Below are 13,626 nucleotides of genomic sequence, written 5' to 3' on the forward strand. Positions count from 1 at the left end.
TTTATAAACATAGTATATATACATAGTCAAAAGAAATAAATAAACTTTAACCAAAGAAAGAAAAAAAAGTTCTTCCTAGGTCCTTTACTATTTAAGAGGAATAAGGAAAATAGCAGGTTCAAGTTTACTTGAACAGAGACAGAGTCTACTATGGGCTGACAGAGATGAAAGTTCAATGCTGGCAGTGTTAGAAGACAGAAAAGGATAGAGCAGTGTAATTATTTGTAAAAGCACCAAATTCTCATTAATTCAAAGAGAGGTAAGCAAATACTGAAGTCTTTCATTGAAGGATTATTATTTTCATAACTGAATTCATTCCAAGAATGAATTATTGAAGTTGTAGACTATGTGTATTGGTATTAGGAATTTAATTGTGGTCTCCCAAAACATGAACACTAATAATTATCTTTCATTGTGGAGAGGACCTATAAGGAAGAGAGTAAATAAAAATTAAAATATGTTTTATAGTGAGTCCTATTATAATCTAAAGAATATCTTCACAAGAGGGGGAAATTTGTACACATAAAACACCGTGTTCGTGAATGAGCAGAGGAAAAACCATACGAGATCATGGTGATAAGACATTCATCAACAAATACCAGAAGGATGAAGAACATAAACATATCAACACCTATGTTTTAGATTTCCATCTTCCAGAACTATAAAGAAATTAATTGTGTTGTTTACGTACCCAATATGTGGTGGTTTATGGTAACTCAAAAAGTTAAGTCTTGGGGCCAGAGCAGTGGTGCAAAGGTAGGGTGTCTGCCTTTCACGCGGCTAACCTTGGATAGACCACAGTTTTATTCCCAGTGTCCATGTACTTCCCTAAGCCAAGAGTGATTTCTGAGCACACAGCCAGGAGTAACCCCTGAGTGTCATCAGGAGTGGCCCCAAAACAAAACAAAAAAATTTAAGTCTTTGCATTAAATATTAGGGGTGCTGTGCTTGGTATTCAAAGTAATGGGAGGGAAGTATAGGTAGTTTGGAATTAGAATAATGTTAAAATATTGGTTTAAATTTGATCCATCTACTTTCTGATTGTATGATCTTGAGCAAGATTTTTACTCTCATTGAGCCACTAATTTTATCATTTGAATGATACATGAATTCATTTCGATCATGAATGGAATCTATGTCTTAGTTTATTATAATAATTAAGTGAGATAAAACTATTGATTGTTCAATATTTTAGTAGTGTATTGATAAATGTTTTAATAATATATTAGAACTATTATCAAGGGCATTCTATCCTATCTTCAGTTTGTTCAGACTATGGCAACATTATGGACAGTTTCTACATTTGCAAAAGCAATTTTAATTGCAGAGTCACTACAAAGAGATATTTACTTCAAGTCATATATCTATAGCTTTGTTTATATTGTGATTGTAGTAAAAGGAAAAGGGGTCATTGGTAATAGACAAAGATTGAGATTCATTAGCAGAAAGGTCAAAGAAATATTAATACAAATCAAGTAGAAATGTTCTAGTAAACACTGTATTTTAGGTTTTACCAATTTCACATTCTGTAGTTTGCTGTGTCGATTTTCAACAACTATTATTTTATAGTTGAAATGTGCTTTACATATAGTAACTCATTTAACCTTCCTTTTAAAAAGGGGAACCATTAAGACAGGATAAGTTTTAGTCACCTTCTTGTATGCAGCTCATTCTAGTTTGACTTAAATTCAATTTTGAACAACTTTGTAATCACTATGTTTAAATAAAAGCTGTATTTTCAATAAAAGAAGTTTTAAACAATAAAAGAAAATTCTTTGAGACTGAAATCCTTGACTTTTTTAGGTGGTATCAATTTTTTTTTCAATGATGTGTTCTGAAGCTCATCACAAAGAGTGGTGAGTCATTTAGAGAAATAACTACACTGAGAACTATCATAACAATGTCAATGAGTGAAGGAAGTAGAAAGTGGGGGAGGAGGGAGTGGAGGGCATTGGTGATGGGAATGTTTCGCTGGTGAAAGGGAGTGTTTATTTTACAACTGAAACCCAAATACAATCATGTTTGTAATCATGGTGTTTAAATAAAGATATTATTTAAAAAATAAATTAAAATGTTCTTTGCTGTTTAAGACTAACATTGAATTTTTACATTAAATTGCAGTTTATTTCCATTCACAAAAATATTTCTGTTATTTTTATGTTAAAAAAATCAAAACGGGAAGTAGAAAGCCTGTCTAGAGTACAGGCTGGGGTGGGGTGGGGAGGAGGGAGATTTGGGACATTACTAATGGGAATGTTGAACTGGTGAATGGGGTGTTATTTACAAAACTGAAACCCAACCACAATCATGTTTATAATCAAGGTGTTTAAATAAAGATATTAATTTAAAAAATAAAAACAGAACACTTAAAATCACAGAAGCCAAATGGAAATACTTCCGTGTTTGTTTGGGTTTGTCTTGTTTTAAAGTAGACCCTTCAGTTCTTCTCTTAAAGTTGGTTTTGTTTGGGAGCTGTTGTTTATCTATGAAGCTGTATATCTTTTGATCAAACCTGAATGTAAGTGTAGTATGTGTAGTATCCTTGGTAAAGCATTCATTTTGTTGAATTTTGTCACTATTTATCACTATTGTTTTTGGGCCTTGAGGTTTGTTTGCGACACATATGCTGTAAACCTTAAGGATGCTTCTTTGTATGTAATTTCCCTTTTTGATCTTGCGGCCTTCATATTTTATCCCTTTCTGTAGTATTATTCATTGTAACTATGATATACCTTGAGATGCTTGTTTTTGTTTTTGTTTTGTTTTGTTTTGTTTTGTTTTTGTATATCTTTTAGCTGGAATCCTTGGGCATCCAGGATTTGGTTGCATGCACTCGTTAGCTCTGGGAACTTCTCTGCAATGATGTCCTGTTCTATTGATTTTTCATGGGAATTTTCTTCATAGATCTCTGGGACTCCAATAATTCTTATGTTGTTTCTGTTTAGTTTATCCCAGACTTATATTTTCATCTGTTAATATTCTTTGAGGACTTTTTACATCATCTGGTCATTTATGTTTAGACTCTTTTACAACCTCTCCTTGTTGTATGAAGTTGTTTTGCAGCTCATCTATCAGTTCAATGATTTTGCCCTCAACAGCTGTTACTCTGCTGCGGAGGCCAGTAGTGAGTTTTTCATTTTGCCTTCCAAGTTTTCCAGCCCTATTATTTCAGTTTGAAGTTTTCTCATTTAAGCTTTCATAACTTATTGAGTCCTGGTTGTGGTTCATTCAGTTTATTTTATTTTTTCTTTGCGTTGTATGAGCATCCCCCATATTTCTTCTCTAAGTTCCTTATCTGAGAGTCTAATTGGTGAATGATACTTTTGGGGTCATTAGAGCTACCATCTTCATTCTCCAAGCATGGTGAGGTCTGACTATTTCCCCACTGTCATGCTTTTAGTGTAGTGTTCTCTAAGTGACATTCTGAGGTTTATGGACTAGAAGAAGTGCACAGTAGCTCCTCTGGCTCTGTCCCTCTCTATTCACCAGGCCAGTGTCAGTGTTCTGGTTGCTGTGGGAAGGCAGAGGCCTTTCTCTGTCTCTGTCCCTCAGGGTATGGTGAAAAAATACTTCTGAATTAAAGATATATAAGTTTAACATTGATTTTAAGTGAGGAAAGCAAGTGATAAAAGCAAGTGAGGAAAGAGATTACTCCCCTAGGCAAACTCTTTGCTAATTTACACAAATTATTTTTGACAAGGGATTAGAATCAGAAGCAAGAAAATTATAAACAGTGTTTTAATCCTCTCCTTCCCTTCTTCCTCTTTTTTAGGTGCTTTACTTAGCAAGTAGAAATATTCTATTGTCAGTGTTTTTCCAAAAATTGTTTAATATACTATTATGATGAGTAAAATAAATAAGAGGGAGAGATATAGAAGCAGGATAGTCTCACTCATCTATGGGTTTTAAGAAAAATAAAAGACATTCTTGCAATAATTTTCAGAGACAAAAGAGAGAAGGGCTGGAAGTTCCAGTTCACTATATGAAGCACACCACAAAGAGTGATGAGTGCAGTTAGAGAAATAACTACATTGAGAACTATCATAACAATGTAAATGAATTAGAAAAGTAGAAAGCCTGTCTAGAGTACAGAGGGAGGTGAGGAGGAGGGAGATTTGGGACATTGGTGATGGGAATGTTGCGCTGGTGAAGGGGAGTGCTCTTTACATGACTGAAACCCAACCACAATCATGTTTGTAATCAAGGTGTTTAAATAAAGATATTAATTTAAAAATTGCTTGATATTAACTCTTTGTAGAAACACATTGCTCTGGGATCAATATCCAGCTTTCATTTATAAAGGTTATGTATTAGATAATTTGGGAATAACTCTTCAATTTGGAACTGATTTTTTAAAACACAATTATAGAAGAAATAATATTTTACTCAATGGGCTTTTCAGGAACATCAAAATTTTATGGAACCTTTGAGAATTATTTGCAAAAACTTCAGCAGGATATTCCAAAACTATGTGGTTATTTTTAAATAAACTATTAAGAAAAAATAAACAGCATATAATCTTGAGCTTTAGCAGATAATCATGCTTTATTTAAAACCAAACAAATAAAAAATCCCAACTACTTCAGAATGTTATAACAAACCAATGGTTTATTCTAGAAGAATATTAAAAGGAAAAAAAAGTAGACCTCTAGATCTCAAAAGGAAAATACTTAAAATGGTATATGTCACATCAGAGAACTATATACATTATCTTCCTTAATAACAGATCTTACTTAAGTAAAGTAATGAAAAACATTGCAGTTTGTATTACTGAGGGTATGATGCCTATCACGTTATCTACTTTCAGCATCCAATTCTTGTCCAGCGTGATTATTTCAAACTATTATTATCATAGTGGTTGCTTCTCTGTCCTAACTGCACTCTGCTATTTGTGGGAAGCTTTGTGGTATGAACAAGTCTTCCTGCCCTTATCTCTATTATCTTTGATATTTTTACCATACTATCTTTTTTTCATATATCCCACAAAAGAGTGCTATCATTTTATATCTATCTAAAAGGGAAGTGATAGAGGAAGTAAGAGTGTGAATGAAAGAAAGAGAAAAAAACAGAGGGAGAGAAAGAAGAAAACTGCTTCAGGCTGGCAGGGAAAGGAAGGGAAACTGGGGACATTGGTGATGGGAAATGTGCATTGGTGAAGGGTGTTTAACATTGAATAACTAAAACTCAATTAGAAATACTTTGTATCCGTGGGAGGGAAAAACCTGTATTAAAAAACCACCTTGTATCCAGTGCTTAAATAAAGTAATTCATTAATATAGGTTTTGTAAAAAAAAAAAAAAGTTTTCAGTGAAGAATTATAAAATATGTTCTAATTGTTGTAAGGACTCATTGAAAGCCTTACACGCATATACATATATATATGTATGTATATGTATATATATATATATATACATAATCCAAAATAAAGGCAATGAAAAAGTAAATTGCAAATTTAGGAAAGTAAATTGGGAATTAAGTTTTGTTATTATGACTTCTCAGAAAAAATAAAAATCAAATAGAACCATAGAAAATTTCATTTAGCCCCTAAAGTAAAATTACTAAGAATGTTAATAATATCTGTATTTGAGGTTTTAGTAATTTAGTAATGTGGTATTTTAGTTTAGCCATGTTCACAAGAACAAAGGATAATTTACTATATTTTTTTATACTATAAAATGCACTTTTCCCCCAAACCTGCATCTTATGGAGAGAATGCTGCCTGGAACTGAAGCCTGAGTGTGGGGGAGGAGAACATCTAAAAAGTATTTGTGTCTATGGTCAGGTGCGTCATATCGAGTGAAAAATATGATAATTGTTTTTATTTTACTATACAACTTTTATTATTTCTTATTTGTCTACCCATCCTGCAATATCTGTGGAAAAGTATGTCTTAGTTTCAAGAAATTGCAAACACATGTGAGTTCCTTCTATAAATTAGAGTAATATTTACACACATATAAGCATTCTTTTCTGTATACTTTATATCATGTCTGCATCACTAACCAAATATAGTAGAGGTTTAAGAAAATAGTTTTCATGCCACACTATTTATATAAAATAATAATTAAAAAGTCTATATACATTTTCAGTATAGGAATCTATCTAGTATATATTCACTGAAATTGAGGATGCAGAACCCAACTTATATGAATAAGAACTGTACTCCATATAAAATTTTAATTTCTTCTAAATAATTTGTGGTTTTTATTTTTTTAGATAAAGGCTATGTAGGGATGAATTCAAAAGTTAACAGACAGAGGTTCTAGTATTCCCTTTACTACTTTATTTCTTATTTTGTGACTTTGGGTAAGTTAATTGCTCTGAACCTGATTTTTCTAATGTGTGAAATAAAATTTGTAGCATCCTGAAGTCTACAATGAATATTAAGTTACTCTATGAAGTTACTTAACTATGTACCTGAATATGGAATATTCTCAATGGATTCCAGTTTTGTTAATAGCAACTATGTTGTTTATTTTTATTCCTCTCATTAAATGATATATTTAAGGTGATAATTATACTATACTGTGTTGTTATAATTCTGTGTATCTTTAACATTGTACACATCACTCGCAGGGTTTGAGTGACAGGTTTGAAAGACTTTTCTTTATCTTCTGTATAAGTTACTGACACATTGTACAATTCCCTAACATTAATCAAAGTTAGTATAAGCAAAATGATCCTTGTTTTCTTTAAATTTGGAAACAGAATCTGAGATCTTGAAGCAGAACAAATGTTTTGTCCAAATAATAGAAATCTATATACTAACAAAGCTTAGCTATCATCAATATTTTAACAGTAAAATTCATGTAAAAGGTAATTTAGGCTGAACTATAGTGATAGTACAATGGGAACTTGACTTACGTGCTGATCCAGATTCAATTCAGGACAGAGCATATGGTCAGTCCCCTGACTCCCTTCAGGGGTGATATCTGAGCCAGGAGTAACCCCTGAGAACTATAGGATGACTCACACATGCACAAGAAAAATTAAAAAGTAAGTTGAAATGCTTTATTTAAGAAAAATAAATAAGACAATAATAGTTGGCACTGATACTCTGGAAAAATGCAAACCTCGATGTCGAAAGGGAAGAAAGAGAGTGATGGGGGGGGCAAATGGGCAGAAAGAGAGAAAAGCAAATTTCTTTCCCTAGAGATAGACATAGTGGGGAGGGAAATAAAAGACATTTATGGCAAGAAGGGTGACTGGTGAAGGATAGGGTAAGAAGGGTGACTGGTGAAGGATAAGGGTGCACTATATAAATTAAATGCAACAATGAACAATTTTGTAACCTTGTGATTAAATAAGCAATTTGAAAAGAGAAGAAAAAGAAGACAAAGAAAAAAAGAAGAAAGGAGAAGAAAGAAGAAGGAAAAAGAAAAAAGAAAGAAGGAAGAAGAAAGAAGGAAGAAGAAGAAGAAGAAGAAGAAGAAGAAGAAGAAGAAAAAGAAAAAGAAAGAAAGAAAGAAAGAAAGAAAGAAAGAAAGAAAGAAAGAAAGAACGAAAGAAAGAAAGAAGAAGAAAGAAAGAAAGAAAGAAAGAAGAAAGAAAGAAAGAAAGAAAGAAAGAAAGAAAGAAAGAAAGAAAGAAAGAAAGAAAAGAAAGAAAGAAAGAAAGAAGAAAGAAAGAAAGAAAGAAGAAGAAAGAAAGAAAGAAAGAAAGAAAGAAAGAAAGAAAGAAAGAAAGAAAGAAAGAAAGAAAGAAAGAAAGAAAGAAAGAAAGAAAGAAAGATGGGAGCTCAATTTCCAGTTTTTGAAGAAACCTCCATATCGCTTTCCATAGAGGCTGTACTAGACGGCATTCCCACCAGCAGTGGATAAGAGTTCCTTTCTCTCCACATCCCCGCCAGCACTGATTGTTCTCATTCTTTGTGATGTGCGCCAATCTCTGTGGTGTGAGGTGGTATCTCATCGTTGTTTTGATTTGCATCTCTCTGATGATTAGTGACGAGGAGCATTTTTTCATGTGTCTTTTGGCCATTTGTATTTCTTTTTTATCAAAGTGTCTGTTCATTTCTTCTCCCCATTTTTTTGATGGGATTAGATGTTTTTTTTTTTGTAAAGTTCTGTCAGGTGCCCTGTATTATTTTGCGATATTAGCCCCTTATCTGAAGGTTGGGTGAATAGTTTCTCCCACATCAGTGGGTGACTACTTGTATCCTGGGGCACTATTTCTTTTGGAGTGGCAGAAGCTTTTCAGTTTAATGTATTCCCATCTGTTAATCTCTGCTTCCACTTGTTTGGAAAGTGCAGTTTCCTCCTTGAAGATACCTTTTAGTCTCTATGTCATGGAGTGTTTTACCTGGACATGTTGTTCTATATACCTTTATGGTATTCATGGTCTGATATCAAGGGTCTTTAATCCATTTAGATTTTACCTTTCGTTACATGATGTTAACTGGCGGGTCTATGTTCGCTTTTTTTGCAAGTCGGCTAACCAGTTCTGCCAGCACCACTTGTTGAAGAGATTTTCTCTGCTCCACTTAGGATTTCTTGCTCCTTGTCAAAAATTAGGTAATTGTATGCCTGGGGAATGTTCTCTGAGAACTCAAGCCTATTCCACTGATCTGAGGGTCTGTCTTTATTCCAATACCATGCTGTTTTAATAACTATTGCTTTGTAGTACAGTTTAAAGTTGGGGAAAGTAATGCCTCCCATTTTCCTTTTCCCTAGGAGTGCTTTAGCTATTCGAGGATGTTTATTGTTCCAGATGAACTTCATAAGTGTTTGATCCACTTCTTTGAAGAATGTCATGGGTATTTTTAAGAGGATCGCATTAAATCTGTATAATGCTTTGGGGAGTATTGCCATTTTAATGATGTTAATCCTGCCAAGCCATGAGCAGGGTAAGTGTTTCCATTTCCGTGTGTCCTCTCTTATTTCTTGGAGCAGGGCTTTATAGTTTTCTTTGTATAGGTCCTTCACGTCTTTGGTCAAGTTGACTCCAAGATATTTGAGTTTGTGTGGCACTATTGTGAATGGGATTGCTTTCCTGACTTCCATCTCCTCCCTATTATTATTGGTGTATAAAAAGGCCATTGATTTCTGTAGGTTGATTTTGTAGCCTGCCACCTTGCTATATCTATTCCACTCCTAGGGATATACCCTAGGAGCACAAGAATACAATACAAAAACCCCTTCCTCACACCTATATTTATTGCAGCACTATTCACAATAGCCAGGCTCTGGAAACAACCAAGATGCCCTTCAACAGACGAATGGCTAAAGAAATTGTGGTACATATACACAATGGAATATTATGCAGCCGTCAGGAGAGATGAAGTCATGAAATTTTCCTATACATGGATGTACATGGAATCTATCATGCTCAGTGAAATAAGTCAGAGGGAGAGAGAGAGACGCAGAATAGTCTCACTCATCTATGGGTCTTAAGAAAAATAAAAGTCATTTTTGTAACAATCCTCAGAGACAATTAGAGGAGAGCTGGAACACCAGCTCACTCCATGAAGCTCACCACAAGAGTGGTGATCACAGTTATAGAAATAACTACACTGAGAACTACCATAATCAAGTGAATGAATGAGGGAACTGGAAAGCCTGTCTGGAGTACAGGTGGGGGTGGGGTGGGATGGAGGGAGATTTGGGACTTTGGTGGCGGGAATGTTGCACTGGTGAAGAGGGGTGATCTTTATAGGACTGAAACCTTATCACAATCATTTATGTAATCAAGATATCCAAATAAAGAGAAAAAAAAAAGAAAGAAAGAAAGAAGAAAGAAAGAAAGAAAGAGAAAGAAAGAAAGAAAGAAAGAAAGAAAGAAAGAAAGAAAGAAAGAAAGAAAGAAGAAATAAAGAAAGAAGAAAGAAAGAAAGAAAGAAGAAGAAAGAAAGAAAGAAAGAAAGAAGAAAGAAAGAAAGAAAGAAAGAAAGAAAGAAGAAAGAAAGAAAGAAAGAAAGAAAGAAAGAAAGAAAGAAAGAAAGAAGAAAGAAAGAAAGAAACAAAGAAAGAAAGAAAGAAAGAAAGAAAGAAAGAAAGAAAGAAAGAAAGAAAGAAAGAAAGAAGAGAGAGATGAGAAAGAAGAAGAGTATCATTTTAAACTTTTGAGAATTGCTATCTTATTCAGTAAAAAATTATAAGAAATAAAATTGGGGCTATGATCCAATTCCATAAATTGCAACCAAAATAATAAGGTAATAGATTTTGTTTAAGTGTAATATTAAAATCATAGTAGGAATAAAAGTGTAAAAGGAACATTAATAAGTAAACATCTGTTTTATATTATTAAATATATCAATTAGTGAGTGTTTTGGCAAAAAAGCTTTGATATTTGAATGATAATAAGATGAAATTTTTATGAATCAAGAGTCTAAATCTTACACCCTTATTGAATCATACAAATATTTTAATTATTAGTTTTCTATTGCTGCTGTAATAAATTATTACAAACATACTAGGCTAAAGCAATGCAAGTCACTATAATTTTCCTGTTAACTCACATATCTGCCATGGTCTCACTGATCAAGGTGATGTCTGAGCTTCATTCCTATAGAAAGCCTCTAGCAGTTGTTATATTGTTATGCCTTTATAAAATTCTAGGCTCTAGAATCTTGATGATTCCTGTATTCCTTGACTCATAAATTACTTTCTTAATATTTAAAGGCAGAATGCAGACATGAATTACTCTCTTCTCCTTTTCTCACCTCTTCCACAGCTAAAATTCTGTCATTATATTGGGTCAACCCTAAGTGGTCTGGGATATTCTTCCTAATATAAGATCAGTTGAGTTAATGACCTTAATTTCGTCTGCACCTTTAATTCCTCTGTCATATATAATAGCATATTTTTATGTTCTGTGAGTTAGAACACTGGCATCTTTGAGAGTCTTTTTTCTTCCTACCACTGTGTTCTACAAGTATGCTATTGAAAATATATTTAGAGAAGGTCATGGAACACATTAAAGACAGATTGCAATTGCAAGGAAATATTCATAATCGGTAAAGATTACAAGAAAATTTTAAATTTTTAATCTGGGCCAGAACAATAGCTCAGTGGTTAGTGTGTTTGCTTTGTATGCAGCAGACCCTGTTTTGAGCCCTGTAATTATATATAGGCCCCTTGAACATTCCAGGGATAATTTCTGGGCTCAACACCAGGAGTAACCCCTTTTCACTGCCTGGTGTGGCTCAAAAATTAAAACAATTTAAATAAAATAAAATAAAATAAAATAAAAAAATTAGATTTTTAATTCCTGATAGAGATATGTTAAAACATTATCACATTTTATAATCTGTCATTTCCAAAATTGAAAGAAGGCAAAAACTATGAAGGAATAGTAAATGCTCAGTGATGGCCCTTGAAAGGCTGAGGGAACACCTCAAGTTTTAGGACAATTAGAAATGTTCTGTATGATATAGGAATGATGGTTACATGATGGTTAATAGTTATTACATACTATTGGCTCAAATTTATAGAATGTTAGGTTCTAATTTAAACTATATTGGGAATGGAGAGTTAGTAAAGTATGCAAGGAACTTGCCTTGCACACTCCTCAGATGGTCCCTTGAAACCTGCAAAAAGTGAGTAATCCCTAAAAAAAAAAAAAAAGCCAGGACAAAGCCCTGAGCACAAACAATAGTGGCCAAAACCCAAATATATATACATGCTCTAATATAATGCATTAAGTCAACAAAATTACTTCTCTACAATACCTGCCAGAAATGCATAATTTAACTTTAACATGAGAAAACATCAAATAAATTTAAATTGAGATAGATGTAGTCTACAGATTACTGACAAATACTGATGCAAGATGTTAAGGTAAAGAATGAACAATTAAGATTGAGTAATGTGGGGCCAGAGAGATCGCATGGAGGTAAGGCGTTTGCCTTTCATGCAGAAGGTCATTGGTTCGAATCCCGGCGTCCCATATGGTCCCCTGTGCCTGCCAGGAGCAATTTCTGAGCATGGAGCCAGGAGTAAACCCTGAGCACTGCCGGGTGTGACCCAAAAACCACATAAAAAAAAAAAAAAGATTGAGTAATGTCCCCAGTTAGAAGAGACTACTGAAGGATGCAAATTAGTATTTAATATTGTGTATAAAGAACACTAATAGAAAATTTTGAGAAATTTGACTAGAATATCAGGAAACTTGAATGGAAAATTAATTAGCAATAAAATATCAATGTTCATTTTTGTGTTTTGATCTTTGTGTATATAAGATGCTTATAAAATGATCAAATGTGTTTCAAGAACTTATATTGTTTTAGCTAGTGCCTTGTAAGTCCTTAACTATTTAATAACTAAAAGTAAAAATAAACAGGGTTTCAGTTATGTAGACTGGGGCTTGTAAAACATTTAAAGGAATACCTAATTCTTTTCCCAAAAAGTTCCTAATTTTATATTTTCATTTTGATCTCTTTAACACTTAACAGAAGAAACAAGAAATTCTATGTAATAATATTTCACCAATTATTTTTTCTAATAACTTCTCTCCTTTTGAACTAGAATCATGTGATACTGCCATCAACTTGTCAGAAAAAGAAGTTCTTGTTTATTTTCCAACATTTTACATATTATGCAACATCTTATAAACTTTCAACATCATTGAAATTCTATAATAATATGATTCTGGACACTGTGGTTAAATAATTGCTACTGTCTTGATAGCTACTCAGAATAATGTAGTTAAAACATTGTTCTAAATTCTGTAATTAAATAATTAGTGTTGTCTTGTTGCTTGCTACTTTTATTATTAGTTCTGTTTTTCTTTATTATTTTCTTCCTGAGGCAATAGTGAGACATTTCTGGAACTTGTTGGGTTGTTTTATTTATTCACTTGTTTATTGCTTCTTAGAGTGAGATCATTGTAACTTTCAAGTATTTCTTTGTTTTTCTAAGACCTTTTTTTTTTCTGTAGGAAAATTTTTCCTTTTTCTATAAATGTTATAATCACTTTGAAGGATATTCTTAAAAAATTCTATAACATCCTAGCTTGACAGTTATTTTATCCAGAAGTTAAAAATTACTATCTTACTGACTTCTGACCATTTGTGTATTAAAAAGCCTGCTTTGAGTATGAAACTCTTTGAATTTACTTTGTAAGTACCTTTAAAAAAGAACTCTGACTCTTTTTAGGATCAACTTTATTATTAATGCTACACAGCTTGTTGAATATCTCATATCCATATTGTTGACCTTCACTTTTTTTTTGTTTTTTGGGGATTTTTATTTGTTTTTGTTTTTGGTCACACCCGATGACGCTCAGGGGTTACTCCTGGCTTTGTACTCAAAAATTGCTCCTGACTTGGGGACCACATGGGACACCAGGGATGGAACCGAGGTCCTTCCTGGGTCAGCCACATGCAAGGCAAACGCCCTACCACTCCACTATCACTCTGGCCCCAAGTATTTATTTCAACCATTTTGAACTTTTCAACCATTATTTCTGCTATCATTTCTTCTGCCCTATTTTTATTTCTTCCTTCCTTCCTTTTTTCTTTCTTTTTTTCTCTCTTCTTTCCTTCTTGGAATAAACTATGTAAAATAAGTTGTACATATTTTAGATGTATCCGATTTGTTCAACATTTATACACTCTTCTATATTTTTCATTTTTTATACCTTATGTATCTCCCTTGATAACTTCTGCTGTCCTACTGTTACTAATCC

This window comes from Suncus etruscus, chromosome 2 (assembly GCF_024139225.1).
Source record: "Suncus etruscus isolate mSunEtr1 chromosome 2, mSunEtr1.pri.cur, whole genome shotgun sequence".
Taxonomy (NCBI): domain Eukaryota; kingdom Metazoa; phylum Chordata; class Mammalia; order Eulipotyphla; family Soricidae; genus Suncus; species Suncus etruscus.